Genomic DNA, 26919 nt, shown 5'->3' with positions numbered 1-26919 from the left:
AATTCATGGGCTACTGGCATGATCGGCGGTGTATGAATTTCACAGTCCAACATTTTGGGGTAAAAACCATAAATACAAAAGAAAGGAGATTATTTTATGTAGTCCTGGGCAGAGTTAACGGAGTGTGGATTTGTGGAATTCCACGGAGTTGAAAAAACACTCTGTGGAATTCCGTGAAGCCGGAGTTCCGTGCCCTATGGAGTTCTCCTGAAGGCGCCTGAACCTGCTTAGCGTTTCCGAGATGGACATAATCAGGAGTGCCGTAGGCAGTGAAAGCTTCCTTTTCAGGCCTCTTGTGCACCAGCCAGCCCCGTGGCAGGCCAGTCCACAAGACTCCTGAAACGGCAGCTGTCACTGACTTGCCCTGTGTGCAGTGCACACAGGGCAGGCCGGTGCACAAGAGGTCTGAAAATGCAGCTATCACTGCCTACAGCCCTGGCCTGATTTCAGGCCAGGGCTGTAGGCAGCAGAAGCTGATGTTTCGGTCCTTGTTTGTACACCAGCGTGTACAAACAATGACAAAGCAAAGTAAGAGACGAGGACTTAACTGGGTCTTCCAGGGGTCTTCGTCGTCCCACAGCGACGACGAGTCCTCTCCAGCAGCTCCCTCCCTCCTTTACTCTGATGTGCACAGTACAAGCGCAGACTGTCTGCTTTTGCGCTCGCAGCCCATACTGGACTGCAGCTTGCACCGGGTGACCGCTGGCAGGGCTAGCAGAGTTTTTGGGATGGAGCACGGAGTTCCAAAAACTCCATTAGCTCTGCCAGTGGAGCAAAGCTCCCTGTACACTACTAATTTTATGTAGACTCAGAGACCCATAACATTTTGTTCCAATGTGATCTATCATGTAACAAGTGGCATAAAATTTACTGCTCCATACACTGATTCCCCCTTTCTGTCTGGCCATCTGTTTGAGATGGTGACAAGATGACAGGCGTATTTTGATCCTCATAAGTTCACACATGGCCATCCAAAAAATGGAAAATAAACTGCGAACACTGATCTGAAATAAGCACAGATGGAATTCCATGTAGGCGGTCCACTATGTGTGTAAAAACCTTAGCTATTTTTTTTTGCTGATGGGAGTCCTTTCAACAGAATAAAATGTGCTGTTTTAGTTAACTCAGTCTACAATAATTAGGATTGTATTGAATCCCTCTGGAGTGCGTGGTAACTCATCAATAAATTCTAGGGAGGAGCTGGAACAGGCATTACTAATACCGCTGGTGAAGCATGACTCTGCTTATTCTGGGCACAGATAGCATAAGGTGTTGTGTGTTTTTCAAGACAAAAAGGTACACTGTTCCAAGGAAAAAGAATAAGAGCGAGCCTAATTCTACAGGAGCGAGTCCCCTCATGCATCACACTGGATGACTGGCTTCATCATTGGGAAGGCTCCTCGTCAGGCCGGTGCTGCAATGCCTAACGGGCTCCCCAAGGGGGGGCTCTTAACCGTATTGCTCAGATAGTAGCAGATGAGAATCAAATTGTGTCGATAAGGTACCCAATTGCAAGTACCCAATCAAAAGATGGAGAGAATAGAATGCTAAAATTGGTTATCCAACAAAAAATATTAATCATGAATTTAATCAGTATTGGTATGATGGAGACCACGTTAAAAACAAAAATGGGAGTAAAGGGTGATTGATAATGTTCACCTACTCTCAATAAAAGCACAAGAGAATAAAACCAATTATGGTACCTCTAGACATCAGGTTGTGTGTTATTCACCATAGTAGGCCACCAAAGATGACTACATAGCAAGTCAAAAGTTATTTTTCCCCCTGGATGGCCAGCTACCTTATTGTTGTGACTCCAATCTAGTGCTTGATTTTATAGGTCCTGATTTGGCAAATATAGACTCCCATTTACGTAGTGTAACTGTTCATTTTTTCGCTGCTTTGTTTTTGTGGTCATTTATTACTATCATCTGTTCCTTGTTGTTGCTGTACCTTAGTTAAAAAATCTGAGGATGCTATCAGTCCTACCATTATCTCTGCAGGTATGATAGGAGGAGGATCCTAAGGCCTTTCTTGTGGTTTGTAACCATACAGTGAAAGGATGTCTCACTTTCCATTTTTTCTGATAAGTTTTGGGCGATCTGAGAAATTGCAAATTTATGATGACCTGTAAGATTGATTACAGTTAGCTGTGCCCCCAACAAATAGTGTTTCTGTTCCCAAAAGCATACATAAACACTAATGACTCTCTATCTGCCACAGTATCATTTGATCCCTCTGGACTCAATTTAAGACAGTAATAGGCTGTCAGATGCTTTTGCCCCATAACAGGATGTTTCTGGGATAATGTACCTCCTAGACCTGTTTGTGATGTATCTGCCTCAATCATAAAAGGTTGAGAGGAATCTGGATGTCTAAGGATTGGGGCTGTAATGAACTGTATCTTTAGGGTTTGAAAGGCTCTCTTTGCCCCTTCCGTCCAATGGAAGTGCACCCCCTTTTTCAGGAGCCCAGTAGTCAGAGAGACCAAAGCTGAAAACTGATTGATGAATCTTTTGTAAAAGGTGGAAAAGCCCAAGAAACATAGTACATCTTTAACTGATTGGGGCATTTCCATTCCTTCTACCTTCCTGGGGCCAGTTTGTGTCCCTTTCGCTGAAATAATGAACTCCAAGAACTCAACCTCCCCCACGTGGAAATCACACTTGTCTAACTTTGCGCACAACTGAAGTTCTCTTAATTTAATCGAGATGCTTTTAACATAGCCTATATGTTCTTCCATGGTTTTGAAAAAATCAGGCAGCAGGAGCATTACCTAGACCAAATGGCATCACCAAGTCTTCATATAAATCAAACTTAGTACTGAAAGTGGTCTTCCATGAGTCCTCCTCTCTACCCCATACCAAATGATAGGCTCCCCTGAGATGAAGCTTAGTAAAAACTGTGGCATTTCTTACTTGATCCAGTAAAGGTTGAAGTGAAGGATAGAGAGCACCAGTTCTTAATAGTCACCCAATTAAGAGTTCTACAGTCAATACAAGTTTGTAGATTTCCCACCTTCTTTGGGACAGGAAACAGAGGGGAAGAGACTGGGGATCGAGAAGGACGAATGAATCCCATCTCCAGGAGTTCTTCCAGATACTGTCTTAAATACATTGGGCCTGATTTAGATCTTAGTGCTAACGCCCAACTGTCAATTTTTTGACAGAAAACCCACCAGCCTACTTGGCGGCGCGCCCTCCAAATTTAGACGTTGGTGGGATCATAGACGAAAGAGCACCTGAGTCCTGCAGACTCCATGAAGAATCTCCAGCCGCCTCAATGGTGGCACTGAGAATAGGGTATGGTGGTGGGGCCCCAGCCACCTTTACCACCAAGCAGAATTGAATGTTCCTTACAGTCAAGCCAACTATGGTGGTCCGACGTCCACATCTGAGTTGGCAGATTGGAGGGGGAAGCGGCACAAAACCTACCTTTTTTACATTTCCGCTTCCATTTTGGACTGGACCCGATTGGACATCATCCGCCTTCGTTGCTGCCACTGGACCATGGAGGACACACAATTCCGCTGTCACTGGACTCGAAGGTAGGGATACTGCATGTACTGTGTATGTTATGTGGGCACTTCACATGAGCTCGGAACCTCTGAAGAAATATACAGGCCACCAGTATTTTTAGGTCTCACCAAGGCTGCGCATGCACACTGTCTCTTCGAGACTTGCTGTATGTACAATATGGGCTTCAAGCACCGCCCACTGTTTTCATTGATTCCTCTTACTGTTCTTTGTAAATGCTGGCTTTTGTTTGGTAAATACGCCTAGTAGTTCCTCCTTTTGAACTTTTGTATCCTCACATAAGAACTGTCCCTTTTACATGTGCTCTTACTCTTCAGGTTATTTAGGATACTTTGGAGCACTCTTTTTTTGTTGGCCTGCCTCTGCTCATGTTAAGTTATCATGCTTTCTTTACTTTGTGCACCAGCTTGATAAAAGGTTTGCGTCTTCTTCATTTGGAGTGCTTGATCTTTCTTAAAGGCCGCCACGCTCTCTTGTTTTTTATTTACTTTGGGAGTCATGTTTGTGATTTGGCTACTTTGAGCACCATGTTCAGGAAAGAAAGGCACATGGCCGCTTTATTTGCTGTGCCCCCACTGGGCTTGTTTAAGACTTGTTCTGAAAGGCTGCGAACGCTCGCTTCTTCTCCTCAGGCTTCTCCACCCTCCTGCTTTTTTACTTCAGCTGTTCACATATATGAACGCTCGCTCCATCTCCCCTCCCAAGTGCAGCTTTTTGAGGACATGACCAGGTTAAACAAACATGCTCCACTGAAGGCATTATTTTTTTTTTTAAACACACACGGCATTCATTCATGTTTCATTTTTATTAACAATAAATACCTGGGGAGAGTCGATGACGAGACCCTACCCACACTCTGTTGCCACTGAATGTGAAGGAGGTAGAGGCAAGAGACTAGCTGCAGCCTTCTTCTCCCTCTCAGCCTCCCCTTCTGTGCTCCTCCTCCTCCTCCAGCCTCATTTACTCCAGAGCAGCAGCTGGTCAACCGTTCGGCACCCCACCGCCACCTTGTCTCTACTCCCTAACATGGATCCGTAGGCAACAAAAACAAAACACCCACCCAAACCACATCTAAAAGCATTTCACCCAAAACACTTGCCATGAAAGCAGACCAGTACTTCCCCAACCCCCACCTGGTGAAGCCCTGACTGCAGAGTCTGAACATTCAGAGTCCCCTCCCACCAAAGCTAGTTCTCTCTCCAGAAAGTTTGAATGGGCTTTGGGATTTTCCAGAGCACTCTTCTTCATCCTGGACCCCTGCAGCTCCAACCCAGGTAAGCATGCTACGGGCAGCTGCCTTAAAGTAACCACAACAATGCACTGCGAGAAGGGCACACAAAGGGTCAGAGACCACATTTACTCCAGCCTGGCTGGAGAAGCCACCTGCCCCATACAAGCACGCTGTGCAGGGTGCCTCACTGGCGGCTTAAATATCATTGCCAGCAGGAGTGCAGGTAGGTTCAATTAGTACCTAACTAGAGGGCCGACGTTTCGAGGCAAGTGACACAATTCTGTGTTTGTAGTCCATTTTCACATGATGTTCACTTGTTTTTCGCAGTTTTCTATATAGCCTGAACTCGACCGGAAGGTATTGGAGCACTTTACAAGAGCAACATTTACATTATACAAGGTCACGTTCATTTTGCTTTAGGCACAGGGAGATTAAGGGGGTCATTCTGAGTCTGGCGGGCGGCGGAGGCCGCCCGCCAGACTTCCCCCCTCCAAAATACCGCTCCGCGGTCGAAAGACCGCTGAGGGTATTTTGGCTTTTGCACTGGGCTGGCGGGTGACCGCCAAAAGGCCGCCCGCCAGCCCAGTGCAAAAGACCCTTCCCACGAGGACGCCGGCTCAGAATTGAGCCGGCGGAGTGGGAAGGTGCGACGGGTGCAGTGGCACCCGTCGCGTATTTCAGTGTCTGCAATGCAGACACTGAAATACAAAGTGGGGCCCTCTTACGGGGGCCCCTGCAGTGCCCATGCCATTGGCATGGGCACTGCAGGGGCCCCCAGGGGCCCCACGACAACCCATACCGCCATCCTGTTCCTGGCGGGTAACCGCCAGGAACAGGATGCCGGTATGGACTGTCAGAATCCCCCATGGCGGGATGCCCAGGGCAGCGGAAAACCGGCGGGAGACCGCCGGTTTTCCACTTCTGACCGCGGCAAAACCGCCGCGGTCAGAATGCCCTGCGGGGCACCGCCAGCCTGTTGGCGGTGCTCCCGCCGACCCTGGCCCCGGCGGTAAGGAACCGCCGGGGTCAGAATCAGGCCCTAAGTGACTTGCCCATAATGACAGGGTGTTAAACCGATGCTGGGACTCCAACCTAGGTTCCTGGTTCCAAAAGCAGCAGACGTATCCCTTAAACCATATCTCATCCTGTGTTGAGCTCTTTGTTTGCACACCACTCTCCCCCTGCTTTCACTTGCACGCTTCACCCATCCCAAGGCACTTAATCGCCACCCTTCTCTCAAACGCACAATACATCCAGTGCAGCATCTCAACTGTACACTGCATCCCCTCCCATGCCTCTGTCCAGTTCTAGGTCCTCATCGGGGTGCCTGTGGTTGTTAGGAGCGATAGCAACCTACCCCTAATTGTATCTCATTTGAGTATTTAATGAACTCTAAAGATGTCAAAGGGCAGCAAGGTACTTTCCTCCCCTTACACTGCACTCTCCAGCATTGCTCTACCCCCTTAATGTGAATGAATGTAAGGAGGGGGTTTGTTTCACTCCTTGTCTGAGAGGTGAATCCATTCATCTTTATCAAAGGTGCTGGGTAAGGGTAGTTTTAATTATTTGACCTCTACTTTCCTCTAGTTAGACAAGGTCATGTTGTCCAGTTTAAAATAATAAAAATGCGTGTGGAATTCATACTTCCAACCGAGGTATGCAACAAACGGTCCCTAAATGTTCACACAGCCAATGGTTATCAAGGTTATCTGGTTATAATTTACCACCAATAAACAACCATCTGACTTCTGGCGCCACTGTAGGAGCCATTTTGATGCTAATATGGCACAAGGGTGGCGGTGCTGGTAAAATACAAGTCACAATGTGCTTAGTGATGGCTTAAAGCTGTACAATAAGGGTGTCCTTTCTGTTCTTTGAACCTTTTTCTCTAAAGTCTCAAATATTTTAACTAGGGTGTCAGCTTGTTCTTCAAGTTAGTTCCAGTCTTTCCTCTCTAACTAATATACATGCTAACACTGTCAAAGGACTTTAATTAATGCCTCTTAGTAATAGGGCTAGTAATACTATAGATGATTTACACAAACTTTGATGTCAGGAAATTGTGCTGCATGGCTAAATACTTATAAAGCCCCAAAGGTAAGACTTATTGGCCATGCCAATGCTTGTTTAAAAATACCTCTAACATGCATATGTCGGGAACACATGTGTGTCAGTGACTGATGGGGACACACTGGTAGAAGACACATATTGCACGCATACACAATTGTTATTGTGGTGTCTGTATGTGTGAACCATCCATGTGGGTCTGTTGTCTGTTGTGGGTTTTGAGTTGAGTGTTGTGTTGCAGTGTACAACATTCAGGTGTGTGTTGTTGTGTGGTGGTCATTGTTGTGATGGGTGCAATGGTGCTTTTGTGTACGTGTGTAGGTGGGTGTGTCATTGTGTTGGTTGTTGAGGTTGTCTTGTATGTGTGTTTATGTATGTGTAGTATCAATGGTGTGTGCATTTTGTGTCATGAATGTTTAGCAATGTGTGTTTTCTGCATGTAGATGTTGTGTTGTGATGGAATGGTAATGAATAATAGAGTGTAAGTTGTGTGTTGTGTTGTGTGTTGTGCCGGTGAGCACATATGGCCAAGGTACACTGTGTGTGTGCCACTTACCTCTTTGCAATAGCCACTGCCATTGTACAATCCCCAATGGCTCCCGTGATCGTCTCCCTCTGTCAGCAATCCACTGCCAGTACACTGCCTACAGGACTGTAACATCTAAATAGGGTCGTGGGAACCCGCCAGTCTGCCGGCTAGGTAGAGCACTCTGTCATGGCAGTCTGCGGCTTAGCCACAATACATCTAAATATGGTGGGTGGAATACCGTGGACTTGACGGTGTTTTTGAGTCTGTCACTACGGTGGATTGGCAGTAATACTACCAAGATCTAAATCAGGCCAATAGTCGCCTTTTTGGTCAGAGCATAGTTTCTACTGCAACGTAGTTGAGCCCCCGGGTCTATCCTGCAATTGTATGGTCTATGTGGGGGCATTACATTGGCCTTTTTCTTATCAAATACATCGAAAAAACTGTGATATTCTGTGGGATCCATTATATTTGAATTCTCTAGTGCACCTGGTGTCTGTTATAAAGACCCAGGAAGGGGTCCTACACAGTATTGCTGACAGTAGGAAGAGAGGAAGGTAAGAGAATCCTTTGTGCCAGTCTATAGAAGGGTATGCTGGTACAACCATTCTACTCTTAGAATAGCCTGAAATTGAGAGGCCATTATAATATAAAAAAGAATCCGTTTGTGATGTCCATTAGCTATGGACCATTTTAATGGTACAATACAAGAATTCACAGGACCGGGCAATATTTTCCTTCCATCTATTGTGTGAATACTTTACACTGTGGGTCTAGATTTAATCAGAATACCTAATTTACAAGTAAAATGTACATCCATGAAATAACCAGAGGCAACCAACATATCCAAGCAGACCTTGGGATTAGGTTTCCATTCTGAATTTACAGGAATGTGGAAATGCTTAATGGAATATTCTATGCTGGTTTTCCCTAAATCAAAAAACCCTTCATATCAGCAGAACCCGACAATTTGGTCTCCTCAGCCAATGGGCTTATGCGATCCCGATGATGAGAGAGAGGAAGAAATTGCCCTAATTCCCTTCTTGGGTTTGCTAGGACGTTCTTTTAAAAAATGACCTGTTTTACCATAGTGTAAACATAGCTTGTTAAGGCTTGGCCGTTGATGTTCTTTGTAGGAAGGAGGGCGATGAAGACTTCCTATTAACATTGGTTCTGGCCTGTCCATTATTTTATTTTCAGTTTGTCTCTCCCTGAACACAACTAGTCTTGGTTTGTTTCTACCTTTATCTGACTTTTTTTCTTTTAATCTATGATCTAAGTGTTCCACCAAATCAATCAATTAATTACAAACCTTGGGTGGGTTCACCACTTGGGCTGATAAGTCTTTTAGCTCATCTTTCAAGCCTCTATAAAACAGTGATGCCCTTTTTCCCTTAGGCCAACCCAACTCAGCTACAAATCTATTGAAGGTGGTCAAGTAGGTAATCAGATCAGGAGCTGTTCTGCTGACACCAGCTGACCCCTGACAGTAGTCATGATGGCTCCTGTGTTACACAGAGTCTCCACCTGTTACCCATTGATGGTGACCCACCGCCATATACTTGGAAGTATTGGCAGGCACATGGGCTTTTGGCACTATCTCTGCATCCCCCAGGGACTCCAGGGTTACCTCTATCTGTTCTCCTAAGCTATCTGGGACGACCTCCACTAACCAACTGAGGTGTCTGCCCTCCAGTGGGGGGCTGTGCCCTCATCAGACACTTGGGATCGCCCTTAGATTGTCTATACTTAGTGCACTCTATGCATTGGGGTACAAACTTCCCTTTCTTTTGATCAAAGAACTCTGGTTTCTATTTAAAATCAGGCTGGGACTGGTTACCACTACCCCCTTAGGAATTATTTTGGGGGCCTTTTGAGAACTCCTTATTTTTAAGTTTTTCTTGCCCCTCCTTCTTCTGGTGGGAACCCTGGCCACCTTTGTGGGCGTCCCCCCAGATACCTTTTTGGACACTCTAGTGCTAGCCCAGAGGTCCGCCTCCTCAGCAAGCTTCCTGGGATCAGTCAGCTTACTGTCAATCAGGTGCTGGCACAAACCAATAAAGCAAATACTGGGTATATGCTCTCTCAGGATCAAACCATATAATTCCTTATAGCCATCTAATTTACTGCCTTGCACCCATCCATTCAGTGCCTTGCTAGAGAAATCATAAACGTCTACCGAAGTTTGTGTGGAGAGTTTGGTTCTGTCCCTGAATTTCTGGCGATACTTTTTAGGGGTCAGTCCAAACTTGGCAAATAAAATGGCTTTCATGAGCGGATATGTACCACTGCGCAAAGTCCAGTAACACAGCGTTGTCTTTTAAAGATCTTCATTTTTTATTATTGCTTTTCTTTAACAAACGAGCAATCAGCCAACACGTTTCGCCCTACACAAAAGGACTTCTTCAGGGCTGAAATGTAACACAAAAAGAATGTATATATCACACCAGGACAGAAAAGACACAATAAATACAAAAATAATTTAACAACAAAAAGAAAATGTACAAAAAATATATACAAAAAAATCACCTCTAATACATTTACATTTACATGTTACATTTCAGCCCTGAAGAAGTCCTTTTGTGTAGGACGAAACGCGTTGGCCGATTGCTCGTTTGTTCAAGAAAAAGCAATAATAAAATATGAAGATTTTTAAAAGACAACGTTGTGTTACTGGACTTTACTGACTTTGCGCAGTGGGGCACTATCCATATCTTTTTGCATTTAATCCTTTCAGGATTGCCCCTGTGGTGGCAGGTGCCGGGATTTGTGCACAGGTATAGCCATAGATATTGGGCGACTATATAGTTCACAGAGTTTTAATATTTATGGTAATCCAAGACAGGTGCATTTGTAAGGTTTAACCCGCCACCAATTCAGTAGCAGTTTTTTTCATGAGCGGATATGTGTTCTGGTCCTTCTTTTCTAATGTGAGGAGGGTGTCCCTACCAATTGCTGGTACATGTTTCCACAAGCCTGCCCCATCCATTGCTCTTCAGGAACCCCATAATCCCTTATTGCAACTTCATAGGGATCAAACCATTTGTCAATGTAATCTCCCACCACATAACTTGGCACCACATCTCTGGGTATACAAAGCTTTATGTCTCCAGCAGGTCCTGTGTGTATGCTGCCACCATCACTGCTGGATTCAGACGTGAGGTCCAGCTCTTTTAGACTCAGTTCATGAGCCAGAAGCAGTTTCTTTTCAGCCTTTTCAGCCTTTCGGCCTCAGCCTGCTTGGCTGCTCTCTCACTTTTCCTCTCCTCTGCCTCCATTTTTAATCTGGCAACTGCAGTTGAAAATCTCTCTCCTCCCTCCTTTCCTCTGTGGTCAAGCTGTGACTTGAGACACTGCTCTCTGGTTTAGCAGGGGGGCACAAATCCAGGGGTGTCACCCCCCACTGCTATTGACAAATCTTCTGGTGGCCACCTCAACATCCACTTGTGAACGGGCTTCTGCCCGGGCCCTCAGTGCCTTTTGGTACTCCTCCTTCCTGGAGGCACCCCGGGTAGGTACTCCCATCCCCTTGCAGAACCCTTTCAGCTGGCTGACAGTGTATATCTCCAGCTTAGCTAGGTCAAATTCTCCAGCTCCACCTTGAGATCCAGCCAAAGACATGTTGTTCAGGATTAGATAAAAATGTCAAGCAGAAACATTTCAGCACAAAGAGAAACAATCAAATCGACCTTTAACTGTGGGTAGGTAGTGTACACATAGCTACTGTATGTCACTGCACAAATACAAGTCCTATCACACTGCTGCCACCAATGTAAGAAATGGGGTCTCTAGTTGGCAGAGGTAGTCACCTTTGTCCAAATAGGGACCACAATCCTAGTCAGGGTGAGTCACACACAATCCAAATTATCCTGTGCCCACCCTCTGGTAGTTTGGCACTGAGAGATCAGGCTTAACTTAGAAGGTAATGTGTAAGGTATTTTTGCAATAAACCATACAGTAACACAGTGAAAGCACTACAAAAATACACCACACAGGTTTATAAAAATAGAAGATATTTATCTGGTTAAATTAGGGGCAAAACGATAAAGATTCAATACGCACAAGTTGAGATATCACTTTTGCGAGATTAAAAAGAGTCTTAAATCTTAGAAATCAACAGTTGTCTCTTGGTTTCACAAAGTACCTAGTTTGCGTCAAAAATAACACGAACAGAGACCACAGAGGAGGAGGAGATGCATGGAAAAATAGAGTGCATGTCGGAATTTCAGGTGCGGCACAGACATTGTGTTGTTTCTTTCCATGCTGCAAGGGGCTTTGCATCGATTTCTGGCATGCAGTCTTGGTTCTTCACTGTGCTGCAGTGATTTTTTTTACACCCGGGGACGATGCGTGGAAATCCTGGGTGTGCGGGACAAAGTCACAGGCGTTGCGGCGATCCGGTAGACAATGCATCAAATTTTCTGTTGCACGGTAGGCAATACGTCGATTCTTCACTCCGGAAGTCTGGCTGCGTCGTTTCAGTTCAGCTGTGCATTGATACGGTAGGCTGTGCGTCGAATTTCCAGCCACAAGGCAGGCGCTGCATCGATTCTTCACTTGGGAAATTGGGCTGTGACGTTCCGGTTCAGCTGTGTGGCGATTTTCTCGTCGCAAGGCAGGCTGTGCATCATTTCTAGAAGGCTGTGCGTCGATTTTCGGCACACAAGGAGTTCCTTGAAGAGATGAAGACTTTTTGGCCCTGAGGCTTCAGAAAACAGGAGGCAAGCTTAATCTAAGCCCTTAGAGAGCACTTCTCAGCAAAGTCAGAGGGCAGATGGGCAACAGCAGGGCAGCAGTCCTTCTCAGCAAAGCAGTCCAGATGAGTCCTTTGGGCAGCCAGGCAGTTCCTCCTGACAGGTTGCAGGTTCAGGTCCAGAAGTGTCTAATTTGATGGGGTCCTGGACCCAGTTTGTGTACCCCAAAACACCTTTGAATTGGGGGAGACTTCAAAGAGTGGTTTTGAAGTGCACAAGGTCCCCTTTCAGTACAGGTCTGTCTGCCAGGGTCCCAGTAGGGGGTTAGGCAGTCCATTGTGTGAAGGCAGGCCACTAGCCTTTGAAATGTAAGTGTCAGGCCCTACCCCCTCCCAGCCTTGGAAGACCCATTCAGTATACAGATGAGTGCAGGTGTGACCGAGTATCCTGTGTTTGTGGTTGTCTGGGTGAAATGCAAAACAAAGCTGTCAACCAGCCCAGCCCAGACGTTGATTGGAGACAGGCTGTAAGGCACAGATGGATTTTAAGTGCAAAGAAATGCTCACTTCCTAAAAGTGACAAATTCTAAAGTAGTAATATAAAATCCAACCTCATCAATAAGTAGGATTTTCTATTACCATTCTGCCCATACTAACATAACGTAGTTACCCCTTTCTGATCAGAATCTATCACTCAAACAGTATATGAGGGTAGCCCTAGTGCTATCCTATGAAAGGAGCAGGCCTCACAGTAGTAAAAAATGAATTTAGGAGTTTTCCACTACCAGGACATATAAAACACACATGTACATGTCCTGCCTTTTACCTACATACCACACTGCCCTATGGGTTACCTAGGCCCACCTTAGGGGTGACTTATATGTAGAAAAAGGGGAGTTTAAGGCTTGGCAAGTACTTTTAAATGCCAAGTTAAAGTGGCAGTGAAACTGAACACACAGGCCTTGCAATGGCACACCTGTGACATGGTTAAGGGGCTACTTATGTGTGTGGCACAACCAGTGCTGCAGGCCCACTAGTGGCATTCAATTTACAGGCCCTGGGCACATGTAGTGCACTTTACTAGGGACTTATAAGTAAATTAAATATGCCAATTGGTTATGAGTCAATGTTACCATGTTTAAGGGAGAGAGCATATGCACTTTAGCACTGGTTAGTAGTGGTAAAGTGTGCATAATCCTAAAACCAGCAAAAACAGTGTCAGAAAAGTGAAGGAAGGAAGGCAAAAAGTTGGGGATGACTATCCTAAGGCTGTCGAGTCTAACAGATCTTTATTACCTTGTTTCAAATTTAACAATTCTGTTTTGATTGACTGCATAAAAGTGTGTCTGTTGAATAACTTTCTCATTTCCAATTTAAATTTGTTATAATCATATCACATGGGATCATTTCTCTCCATGAGAGTTATGGACCACGTGGCTGCAGTTCCTCCTAATAGAACAAATGCCACTTTCAATTAGTCATTGGGAACACAATTAGATTTGCACATGAAGTGCCACTGGCATTGGTTAAGATTTGTGGCTAATTTAAATGGATGCCCAAAGAAATGTTAATATGGAGCTAATGGGACGCTTTGGCTTTGGGGTGTAACTATGTGAAGTCTCGGACCTACTGATGTGTTCCAACCCGAAGCTCCCTGATCTACCTCTGGTCCTTTCAACTTAGTACAGGCAACAGTAGGAGACTTTAATGATGTTTTTTTAGATCCCTCTTTTGGAGGATGACTTTTTAAATTGTGTACCTGGATTAAGTATACCCTCTTGCAGTTCATGTTGGCGTTGGGGTCATTTCAGAGTCTCACTTTGAGATTGTTGAACTGCCTGTCCAATGTCCTTAGTCTCATTTTGTAACACTACTGATACTGTAAGGACATCAGACAATGAGGGATTCTGAGACTGGATCTCACTCAGACAAGAGTAGTGTTCTAAGGCCTGCAATTCTATCACGAATAATGCCACCGGTGACTAATGACAGCAGGAGATCTTGTAGGAGCCAGAAGTGAGTATCCAGAAGTTAAGTTCCCATGTCTCACAAGCCCTGCTTTAACTGGAAGAATGTACGCTCTCCGAGTCAGAACAGACCAATAGGGAAAGGGGCACTGGAGGTCAGAAGGCATGCAAATGAAGACTTGGGAGTCCACACAGATGTTTGCTAGGGACCCAACTGATTTTTCAACCTCAGTGAGTCTGGAAAAATAAACGATTGTAACTGTTACTATGTCTAATTTTCTCCACTATCAATTGCAACAAATGTTTAGAACACATCCATAGATTTTTACCCAAAACTTTTCTCTTTCCCGCTGAAATAAAAACTTTATATCCAGCACTTAGAAGTTGTTAACTTAAAAGAGTAAACTAAACATAACCTTCTTATGGATTCATAAATAATATAGGTTTACTTCCTGAAGACCCACCCGTCCACTAATAATGATACCTTGTTAGTCCTCAACTCGAAGAAATACTTCATTTATATACTTCAAGAAACAATAATAAACAAAACTGAAAACATAATTATCAGTCTTTTACATAGCCAATGAAAGAAAAGAAAAGAAGAGTTCTGTGGGTTGTTTTGAATTGTCTTCTGTTATAATTTCATAATCCAACTTCTCTTTCTTTCCTTCTTCTTGCCTTTTTTAAATATGAACAGATCCTACAAAATCAGGAGCGGATGGTCCATATGGGATTCCAACATGAAACCAGGAAGAGGACAATAAGTTGTTTTTTGTTGTGAAATGAAACATGAGTCTTACCATAGAGCGAGAGGTTGGTTTGCTGATGCTAATGTCTCTATCTCTCGAACTTGTTTTATAGCAGACTGCTACTAGGAAACTGCAGGTAATATTGATGTTGGTGCCACACATAAAATCATCTCTTCATTAAAACTTGTCAGAAGCAGAGAAGCAGTGTAGACAACACAGAAAATGGCAAAGTTAGTTTTTCTTTTGTATTCGCAGCAAAGCTTGCTGAATTGCAGGCAACCGCGGGCCCCCCAGTTCGCCTTTTATTTTTGCATTCACGAGACCGTAGTCAAGTGCATCTTCCTGAAGGGGCAGAAGCCGATGCGTGAGGCTGGGGAGCACTAGAGCGTATCCTCTGCCTCAGCATATCCCACCTCAGGGGCCATGTCGGCTGCACTGCATGGCTGATATCAGAACACATGGCAGCAGCTGTTACAGCCAGGGGGCTTTCTTATTTTAACATCCAGCTGAGCCCAAAGCAAAGGCCTGATTTAAAAAGCCTTCAGCCCTCCTTTTGTACAAGTGCCATCCTGACTGGGAGCCACCTGGACCCTAACACCTACATGACAATCCAATGAGAAAACAAATACACACAACTTATCACTTCACAAGTACTTAAGAGAACTATTACACGAGACAGGTTTTTAACGTTGTTCATCTCCCTATGTAAGAGATGTGCTCACAATGTAAGAATGAAAGATTTATCAGGCTATGTGAGTGATTACACAAATATTGATTCAAATGGCACATACTAGTTATGCTTATTTAATTCCTTTATCACAGTGTATGGTGTCAAAGTGCTTTATATTACACACAGAGAGGCATTATAAAATATACAAGTGTGTAAATCGATGTGCAGGAAATGCTACATAAGAAACTGAGTGTTATAAGGTGTAGGAATAACAAATCATTCATACTTGTAGACATTGTATTCTGGTTGGGAGAGAAACAAAGTAAGATGTAAAGTGTAACAATGTGATTGTGGTTGTCTGTACTAACAAGGCTTTATACTTCCAAAGGAACTCTTCTTTGTAATGTTACAACTGTTTAAGAAAATAACAATAAAGATCTAAACCCATGACTTAAAATTTGCAAGCAACTCCTCAATGCTGGTAAATAAATCACTGAGCTATATTAGAAGGCTTGCAACTTATGAACTGGAAGTAACAAAATGATCTCAGTGTCAAAAGCAGTAGCCCGCTTACCTGTCTAAATAAAATACAACTCTGTGTTCTGAATGTTACATGATGTCCTTTGTAGCAGGCACAGAGGCTGTTTTGTCATTTAAGTAGATATCACACTGGAGACTTCTGTAAATCTTAATAATTGTATTCAAAATAATCATATCTTAGTCTCTCAGATCCAAGAACTTGTCATTGTAGAAATAGTTCTATACAAGATCCCCTTCTTGTGGTTCAGACCAACAGGGCCAAGTGTTCTGTGACTGTATACTGTTGCTTCATTAGAGTCATGCAGCACTGGGGCAGGAAGTGACATGCGTGTCGTGTTGGTAACTTCCTACTTGCTCTCCCCCATCCATCCATTCACAAGACAGGTGACAGGAAGTGTGATCCAAGATGATCCCCTGGCCTCCCCTGCCCTCGGTCAAAGAGTCATGAGTGCAGGGGTGGAGCACAGATCCACAGAGTTCGTGTTTGCTAGCGCTAAGCACCCCTATAGGGTGCTCTCTTTCAAGTAATCTACAACTGATTTACTGTCATGTATGTCCACATTTATGCCTTCCACAAGCTAGTGCGTAGGAATGATTATTGGGCACGTCCTAACTAATGTGGTTAAAGAAAAGTGGTGCTGCACTAGGTGCAGCAGCACTTTTCATAAATATGCCCCAAAGCGTGTCTGTCAGCCTGAGCAAAGACCAGCCTGACATTCTTTATGTTGAGGTAAAGCAGCCATTCGGTATACATGCACTAAACACTCAGGCTCCTGGTTGCCTGAGTTGAACATTGTTAGGATAACATTTTGACAGGCGTATGGTAGGAAGACCTTGGTGCCTTAGTTTTAAGCCCTGTTCTCCGGGCCATGTGCCAATGAGGGACACCTTGTCACAGAGTGGGGAAGGGTCAGCATTTCTTTGACTGCCACCTCCTTTCAGTGGGTGACCCATTACATGTTTAAAAAATGAGTTGTTTAAAATATGGTTTTATTTGGTTCCAGCGCAGCCAAAGCCAGTTATGCGAAAATACTTTCATTGACTTGAACATCGACTCTGAATCTACTTTATAGAAGACCTTCTTTCTCTCAGGTTAAGAAGTGAGTTATTAAAATTACCCAAATGAACAAGGCTGGCCTTGAGTCAGGAATCAGCAGATTCTTTGTATTAGTTAAGGCCAGACTAGTGGACGAAAAAGCAACATGCATGTTTATTCGCGATTACACCTCTGTACTACTCCAGTAGGCAGCTGTTGCTGCCTAGAGATATCATGTGCTTTTGTCGCTACATAGCTTAATGCTTTCGTTTAGTAGCAGGTTGCTTGATCATACATGTAAAGAAAAAGTAGTACATTATGAAACAATGCGCAGGCTTCTATTACCTGCACCTGGCGATTGCAGACTTAACCTTCCACAGGGGCCTGAGATTCCCTCAAAGGGTTCAGATTTTCTCCTTCTAGGTCTCGGCTAGAAGAGACACCACACAATGCCACAACACACAAATCCACACTGCATAATTCCACTACACACAATACATTCACATATCTCATAATTACACCCCACACAATTCAACTATACACACTTCCACTCCACATCCTTACACTCCATGCCTCATAATTACAAACAAATAAATTAAACTCCACATATTTCCACACCTCTCCATGCCACATAATTCCACTTCACATAATACCACTACACGCTAATTAATTCCACTCCACTTCAAACCATATAATTCCACTCCACACAACACAATTCAACTCCAGATAATTTCACTACACATAATTCCACTCCAACCCACATACAGATCATGGTTGTACTGCAGTAATGGTCACTGTAGATACGTTTCCCAAAATGACCCATTTTATACCCCTACACAGTTTACCTACCTCTAGGACACTAGCTGATGTTTTCTTACAATCCATAGTCCGTTTGCATAGGTTACCATCTGTAACAGTGTCTGATCGAGATCCTCAGTTTATTTCTAAATTTTGGAGAGCCTTGTGTTGGGTTTCTCAGATAGAGGCACATCTGTCCACTGGTTATCGCCCACAAACAGGTGGTCAAACAGAAAGGGTAAATCAATGCACCACATAGTTGTATAAAAATAACTCCATTCCATTGTAATTATGGTCTACATCCTTGTTTTTTGTTGCATTCATCTACCTTTCCTACGGAAGTCCCTGCAGCTCAGGACTATTTGGAACAAATAAAAGACTTCCAACAAACAGCGCAATCCAATTTGGAACAAGCAAAACTGGCATACAAACACAACACAGATGAACATCAGAAAGCGAACCCTTACTATCAAATTGGAAAGCAAGTATGGCTGTCCACCCAGCATCTGAACCTGAAGGGCCAGCATAAATTTCAACCCAGATACATAGCCCCTTACCCCATTGACAAGAAAATAAATGCCCCATTCAATATGTGTTCACCCAGTGTTTCACGTGTCATTAATGAAACTGGTTGCCTCTCCTACAAAACTCCCTCACAAACCCCCAGTCATTGTTGTGAATAATGAACCTGAATTTAAGGTTGGGGCAATCTTGGATTCTAAACGAATATGTCATACATTGCATTATTTGATCCACTGGAAAGGGTATTGACCTAAGGACCGGGCTTGGGAACCTGCATGTCATGTGCACGCCCCTTGTCTTGCACGTCTGTTTCATCGTCTGTATCCTGGCAAGCCAAGCCTGTGGGGAGGACCTTGGAGGCAGGGAGGGTGTACTGTCGGGCGTGCCTCATACACCGTTATCTGGGGAAGCTGAGTGGTCCCTTTAAGAAGGTGGACCATGACGACCGCTCGTGGTTCAGGAAGTTCCCTGTGTTTCCTCTCACCTGTATCTAGTTCATTGAGCCTGTGGTCTGTGTCTTTGGTTTCTCCTGTTCTCCACATCCCGCTCCTGTCCAGTTGCTCTCAAGTTCCTCTTCTCTTCAGTGGTGGCGTCGGGCACATCTGGGGTTGTGGTGAGTTTTCGCTGTTTGTTCCTTCTGCCTGGATTTCATATCGTCCCCTGCAAAAGAGAAAACATAGAACATATCAACAAGGATGATGAGCTCTACAGATGGGTAATGCGCTTGTAGAGCTTTCTAAAACAAACAGTTTAATAACTTATCTGATTGGGAAAGGTGACACCAGTTGTTACTAGTGTAACTTGTTTCTGCTATTCTCTGCAAAATATATAAAAAGGGGAAAATCGGACTGAAAGAACTGTTTATCACCATCATTTGTGGCCAGAAATCAATATTTATTTGCATAGAAGGATTTATGAACTATGTACATGGAGAATGTATAATCACATGTACATGAAGAGCATTGTAGCATATGTATAATTAATAGGACTTTGGGTGAGCCAAAATTATAAGGTGTATTTTTGGGAGCAATATTGTGTATGCATATATTTGTCCTTACCTCGCGGACTCTGAAGGAGCCTGCATAGCAAGGGATTAACTAGGCATTTACTAGGTGCATTATTAAGTGTGCATAACTGTTTTGTTTGGACTTTGAATGAACCTGCACATCAAAATGTATACCAGGACGTTATTTAGTACGCACTATTATTTTCCTATGGACTCAAATTGAGTAAAAGAGTGTACATGTTCTAGGACTCCCTGTGAGGCAACATAGCTCCTCGCTGAATGTGTTTAGGTATGTGTTAGTAACATTTCCAACACTCATTTGTATCAACGTTGTACATATCTATTACTAGAATTGAATGTGTACTCTTTGTTTATAGATCTTTAACAAGACACGGAAGAAGAGGTCCTTGGTAAATCTATAGAAATCGTATATAGTAGTAAATCTTCATGTTAAAAGAAATGTACAGTACTAAAACGCCTATAATTGTAGAAGCTGAACAAGGACAAAGACAACCCTGAAGTAGTGAGTGGCAGCATGGAGTTTGACAGCTTTTATCCCTTCATGCCCGTAGGTCAGGGCGATTCCTTATTTCCGGGTCTGCTAGGCCTGCAGAGATGTTGGGAACTTTCGTTGTGCCCATTTTCACCCCTGCGAACAGGCAGGAGCAGGACATAATTACAATGTTATGATGGCATGCCTGATGGATGCCTTGTGGGAAAGCTTAAGTGCAATACAAGAGGCCTGAGTTTGTCATGGTGACAAGTCTAAGACAAAGACTTTGGGGATGATTGGTGCATTGTGAAAAGATGTTGTATGTTATTAGTCTAATCTGTTTATTATGAAACGTTATGGTAGTAGGCCTGACGTATTTATATGAAAGCTGCATATTAAGGCCAGTAGGCCTTTAAGGATGGATTGTTTTTACAATGTGTTGAAGCCTGTAGAAAGATATTTTGTTACATTAAATACCCCAATTTACCTTCCTAGGCAAGGGGTTTGATATTGATTATCCCTCTGACAAAACTTATAACCATTTTTGTATTTTTAGAATCTTTACTAGACCCCATAACAGGGGGTGTATTTTGCGTTCCCTCTGTAATTTCATACGTTTAAAATCTGATGGTTGCTGTGTAGGAAAGTGTGAACACTATTGCAGAAATTGGCTGCTAAAGGCTATGTCAGATGACATACGTTAGATGTGTTTATTATTAAAAAGTTCAACAAAGGCAGTAATCCTGACTTGCTTAGCATAGAAAAAACAAAAAAAATATTAAAACCAAAAAGCCTTTAAGGATGGATTGTTATTACACTTTTTAAAGCACGTAGGTAAATATTTTGTTACAAAGATTTATCACAAACTATTTTAGGAAGAAAGAGTTTGGTGTTGCTTAACCCCTTTGACAAACCCTGGTGAAGTACATTTAGCACTGTGCATGTCTTAGCAAGGCCTTCTTCGGAGGGCCTGACAGGATTAGTTTTCTGCAGGCCACTGTAATAACAACATCCTAAAAATCTATACATATATACATGTACATGTAAATACATATGTGAAAGGGCTTTGGGTCAGCCCTGTTCTACTAGTGGTCTGTATGAAGGTCTCTCACATTCGGGGTCTGCCCTTTCATGTATACAGCATGAGACAATGCATTAGCCCGCCTCAGCCATTTTCTGTATTGAGCTGTGAGTGACATCATTTCGCTTAATCGTAGGTGCACATCAGCCTGAAAATAAGTGCAATTCAGTGCCAGGGATATCGGGATGGTCCTTCCGTTTACCATTTTTCCTTTTATAGGCCCCTTTTGCATGTTTCCTTCGTTTTCTTTTTGTAGAGCATCGTGCAGCTCCCAGACAGTGCTACCGGGCCATTTGCTTTCTGCTCCATTTACAGTGTGTCACATTGCATGTAGCCACGGCCTCTAAACTGGGTACTATGCTGGAATGAACTCTTCACAGGTTCTGATTGTTTACCATTGCTAAATGACTATAATGCTTAGAAGCATTATGTCAACCATTTTGGGCCTGTATAACAACAGCACACAAATCACAATACTATTCCAATATGACCAACCAGTACGATGTTTACTGAGTGGCCATCTTGGATTGGTATGGTGCATACTGTGTCGTTGTTTTAGTGCTTCGAGGATGCCAATGCATTGCTTCTAAACTCGGCAGCCATGTTGGAACATTAATACATACACTAGATAAAATCCCATTAAAAACATATCCGCCATCTCCTATAATTAATTTTATTTTGCTTGCTTGTTTTATTCTTTTAATTTATCTTGTGTATGCTTGTTAAGTTTATGAATGTGGTTTATTGTGGATTGTTAAGTGGGTGAAAGCAAGAATATGTCAGTGGGTTGGTGAATGGAAGTAGGAGTGCAACAATGTTTCAATGAGTGCACGCACAATGATGACTTATTGAGTTCCACACCTCACCATTTACCGAGGAAGCAGTTTTAGTTATAAGCCAGAGCTATTGACATTATCAGTGCTTGTTTGTCTAGCAGCAGCGGTGATGAGGCTCATAGAAAAGGAGCAACTCGAGTACAGGCCCCAGTGAAGCCGGGGAGAAAGGGGGGAAATTGAAAGGAATGCACACATTTTGCAAGCTGAATAATACACATTATCTCACTAGATTTGTGTGTTTGCCATGCAGGTCACGTTTTAGTGGATTTAATGACCCTGTTCAGAGTTTAGATTTAAAGTTTATAATTTATCAATTACAGTTAAATGACTTGATTTACACATGTTTCTGAAAAGTCACATTAATCTACATATTTATGTAGCTGAAACATAGTTTGGTAAACATGAGTGTGCTTAATCATAAGGGCCACGCACAAAGTCTTATATCACATAAAGAAAAGATTAAAAAAAGAAAATGTGTAGCAGAAAGCAAGCAAATGATTATGCAGGAGAACATGTGTATGCGATTGAAACTGAAACAGCTAGTGCACATTTTGCGTGAATGGGTGTGGGTGTTTGATATAGAGAAAAGGGGTGTCAGAGCAAATGTGTGAATAAGTGTCTGATAGAATGTTTTTATCTAAGAGGTATTTGAAAACATTTGTCATGGGGTGTGGTGCTTGGCGTAGTCATCTGTCAAGAACCTCAGTCACTGGCTAGGTACTGGGCACACAACATAGCCTTTTGCTGATGGTATTCATCAATCATAGGGCATGGCCTTCAGCTCCAATATATGCCCCGACTTTTGTCTGCAGTACCAACTACAAAAAGAACAAAGTGTTGGATGGAATGCTTGAATTAACCTCAGCCACTGGCAATCACTTGGGCCAAATCCCAATCTATTGTTTCTTTGCCCACCATGCAACCTCAGTTTGCACCCAGCCATATGCAAATCAGTCTTGACCCTGCTCCACATGGGTACAGTCCAGCCTGAACTGCCAGATTAGGTCCTCCCTGAACCGGAACACAAGCAACCTATGACTGGTTTCACCCTTGTTAGGGCTCTTCAGCAAGACATAACCTTGTTCCAGTGGCACAGTGAACCCGGGACCCACGACTGGGCTTACATGACTCACTTAGGGCAGCAAAAAGAACTAGATGATGGATGGACTGCTTGAATTAATCTCAGTTACTGGTAATCACTCGGGCTGCATCCCATTCCATAATTTTTTTGCCCACCATGCCACCTCAGTTTGGGTGCAGCCACATGCAAATCAGTCAACCCTGCTTCTCATGGGAACAGTCCAGCCTGAACTGTCATGCTAGGTCCTCCCTGAACTGGAACACAAACAACCTTAGACCGGTTTTGCCCTAGTTAGGGCTCCTCAGCCAGGTATAGCTTGGTTCCATTGGTACAATGGGAGAGCCCGAGACCAGTGTCTGGGCAGCCACTGGCAATCACTTGGTCCGCATTCCAATCCATCATTTCTTTGCCCACCATGCCTCCTCAATTTGGTCCCAGCCATATGCAAACCAGTCCGAACTGCTGAACTGAATTACACCAAATTTGGCAAAAAGCTAGATCTTGGGCCAGAAAGAGAGCTTTTTGTAATTTGATACAAATCCATTCAGTAGTTTTGGATTTATTAAAGAAAAAAAAGTAGTCATATCTAGAGAAACAGAGGGTCATGAGTCTGACACATCTCAGAGTTACGGGTGGCTGATGAATTCTGCTCTGCCAATGGAGTTTGCAGAGTTTTGCCGACTTCTGAAAAACTCAGTGGAACGGCATGGAGCTGAGTTTTTCCTCTCTCACGGCTCGGCAATGTTACGTTGGTGAGCACAAGTGAGAAAAATCACACGCTAGACCACCTCACAGCAAGATTTCTCAACTCTGGGGGTCACGGCAAATTGCTATTGCTTGCATTGAGAAACCTGCCGCTCACGTTGAGGAAGCTGCTGCACGACTAGAAAATCTACTCATGAAGCAGAAAGAAGCATCACCCTCTTGCACTGTACATTGTGCCATTTGTGCTGATTTTACAGTGCAGGATAAACTCCTGGTGCTAAAAATCAGTGAGAGCAACACAACTTACCGCACTCTGCCGCTCGTGGAACTCCCCAAAGCACGGCTGAGTTTTTTCAGCACTTTGTGAAGTTCTGCATAGCAGAACTCCTTGAACTCCACCCAGGCCTACTCAAAATGAGATCTGATTGGCTCACACCACTTCAAGCAGGAGGTGGTGGCAGCCATCTTGGGAATCAGACTCAGCTGAGTCACAAGAACAAAAAAATTTTTTTTAAACAAGGGGGAAGGGTAGGACTACCCAGACCCCTAGGTCGGGTGGTGGGGTCTCATAGGGACCTGCCAGAGGCCAAAAATGTTTTTTTTTTAATTTCCATAAAACTGGAGAATATTTTTTTTGAAAGTGTTGTTTCTGCTCTTGTTTTTACTAGCCCCCTGGGTGGATCAAGTCCCAGGAAGGAAGGAGTGGGTGCACCAAAAGCAGCCCAGAGACCCAATCCTTTGGGTTCTGGTCGTCAAAGATAGAGGGGGAGAAAGGCCGCACGACCCCCCTTCCAGGGCCTCATTATAAGTTTGACAGTCCTTCAACCGTATTTTGAGTCATGTGGGCCTATGGAGCAAAGACTGCTGCGGTCCCGCCGGCACCGCCGGGCATCACAAACTGCTGCTGTCATGAGGCCTCACAAACAGCCTGGTGGAGCCTATGTTGCCATTGGACACATTATGAGGTTGCACATCGCCAATGTGACCGTGGTTGCCCAACCACCACATCTCAGAAGGTGGGAGCCAGGACTATAAAGGGAGACACACACCTGCAGGCAGGTGTACATGTCCGCTGCTGCCATGGAACCCATCACACACATCCTGCCGTTGGTGTCGGTCATCGATGGAGCACAAAATCCACGCCGCTGTGGGCTCAACCACCCATAGGGACACACACCTACCTGGGTCATTAAAAGTAACACCAGCTCGTTGCGCCATTGTTCAGATCATATGGGGTCATGCTGGAGGCACCAAGTACACGTCTCATTGTGTCTCGGGTTGGAATCTTACATAAAGATTGACACATTCACAGCCACAATATGCCCTCTTTGGGCAAGTCACTCACACTTCAACGCTACACAAAAACACAGAGCCACACATCGCAGGCACAGGGATAGTGAAGGCTACACAACATTGTCTCACTCATCACCCACAACACACCAACATCACATGTACCAATACAGCTCACATACATACATTCCTCACAGGCCATGGAGTGTCTTCACATACAACACACGTATGTATGGATGTGGCATGGAACACAAACACCACTCCCATTAACCAGCCCTGCAATTGGCACACACATCACCCACACAATAACACAATGGAACGACAATGGCATTCACAATAGATTGCTAGAGACAAATAGACAAAGAGCACTATGCTAACAATACATGCACAATAGGGAAGGGGGCATTAGGAGCACCCAGGGAAGGAGGCTGTACTGGGGCACATATCACTTTGCACACACCCCTTGAACAACATCTGCACAAGAAATGGCCCTACATGTGTCACAGGGAAAAACAGTACTAGACCCAAATGACATGCCCATCTGCACAATGTGGAAGTGCAAGTCAACAAAGCACATACAACTCCAACTGCATGGGACATACATCTGGAGGAACTAGCTGCAAGGCACACACAGCTAAATGGACACATGCACAGGCAAATGCAAACAAAGCTGGCAAAATTGAACACACTCCATGTCTGCACAAACAAAACTCAAGTTGACACACATTAGATGAACACATAAGCCTTATCAGGGGGACAAGCCCAACACCATACATGCTCACATTGGACAACACAAGGTGAAATACGTATCACAACAAACAGTACACAATGCCATGACACCACCAATGCATGAACACCCACATATCCTTACACACAATATATATCCTTGTCTTGGGGGACATCGGCACTGCCCACAAAGTCACATACTACAAACAACAGTCAAAGGAACAGCAAGTAGGCTGAAACACACACAACAGTAAGCACACAAAACAAGTCACTCAGGAACAACATAACAATAGAAAAGGAATTGTAGGACAAAGGTGTTACTAGTAAAACAACTGTTTGGGTTTATTATAACCAATAGAATTAGGATAAAGGCCATTGGCCAGTCCGTTTTTGGTCCATAATAGCACAGTGTTGTGTGAGAATCTGACTCCTAACTGCCAAGTAACTTCCACAGGAATGCGCATCAAGGGGGCAGGCAGGCACCTCAGGGATAATCCTTTGGAGACAGATTTGGGAGGGAAGGTTTGGACTTGGGAGGGGTGGTCTTCTTTTTGGGGTGGTGGGCTTCTTCTCGAGGGGAGAGGTATGGGTGCTAGCGGGGACAGGGGAGGCCTTGAAGGTGGAAGGGAGGGGCTGGGAGGTGGGTGGGGGCCTCTTGGGTTTGGGACAGAGATATAGGGGAACATGGGAATGGGCAAGGTCAAACATATTAACTTTCTTAGGGACACAGGGACAGTCAACAGAAGGGGGTCGGGATTTGGAGGTCGAGGGAGTGGTTGTCTGCTGTGTTGGTGTGGATGTTGTGGGTGCTGGCTTCTGGGAGGTATGCTTGTGTTTGGTGGGTGTCTGTTGGGCCGATGAGGGAGTGCATTTCTGTGTCTTAGAGGTCTGGGAGGTGGAGGTGCTGGGGTGGAGTGGTGGATCTGTGTGTGTCTGCTTGGGTGGTGACTGTGGGTATGCTGGATGTGGTGGATGTCCGGGGGTCTGCTGAATGGTGTCTGCTGGTATGATGACTGTTGGTGTGGTGCCTGTGGGTATGTTGGTGTGGGTGATGCTGGGGGTGGTGGGGGAGAAGAAGGAAGTTGTGACTGTTGCTGTGTCTGTGGGTGTCTGTTGTTTGCTTGAGGGCCGGTGTGTTTTGTGGTGCTTGTGTTTGTGTGTGCTCCTCTTGTGTGTTGATGTGGATGCGTGCTGATCTGTCTGTGTGCTTTGGCTAGGTAGGGGGAGGGAGGATTTGGAGTGGGAAGAGGGAAGTGGGGGAGAACGGAGGTGGGGGGGGGGACCGGGCAATACATGGATGGCCTGACTCACAAAGATACTTCTCAGGAGGTCAATAGCCTCCTACCGGAGGGCAGCAGAGGTA

Source organism: Pleurodeles waltl, chromosome 6 (assembly GCF_031143425.1).
Source record: "Pleurodeles waltl isolate 20211129_DDA chromosome 6, aPleWal1.hap1.20221129, whole genome shotgun sequence".
Classification (NCBI taxonomy): domain Eukaryota; kingdom Metazoa; phylum Chordata; class Amphibia; order Caudata; family Salamandridae; genus Pleurodeles; species Pleurodeles waltl.
Note: the sequence above shows the minus strand (reverse complement) of the source record.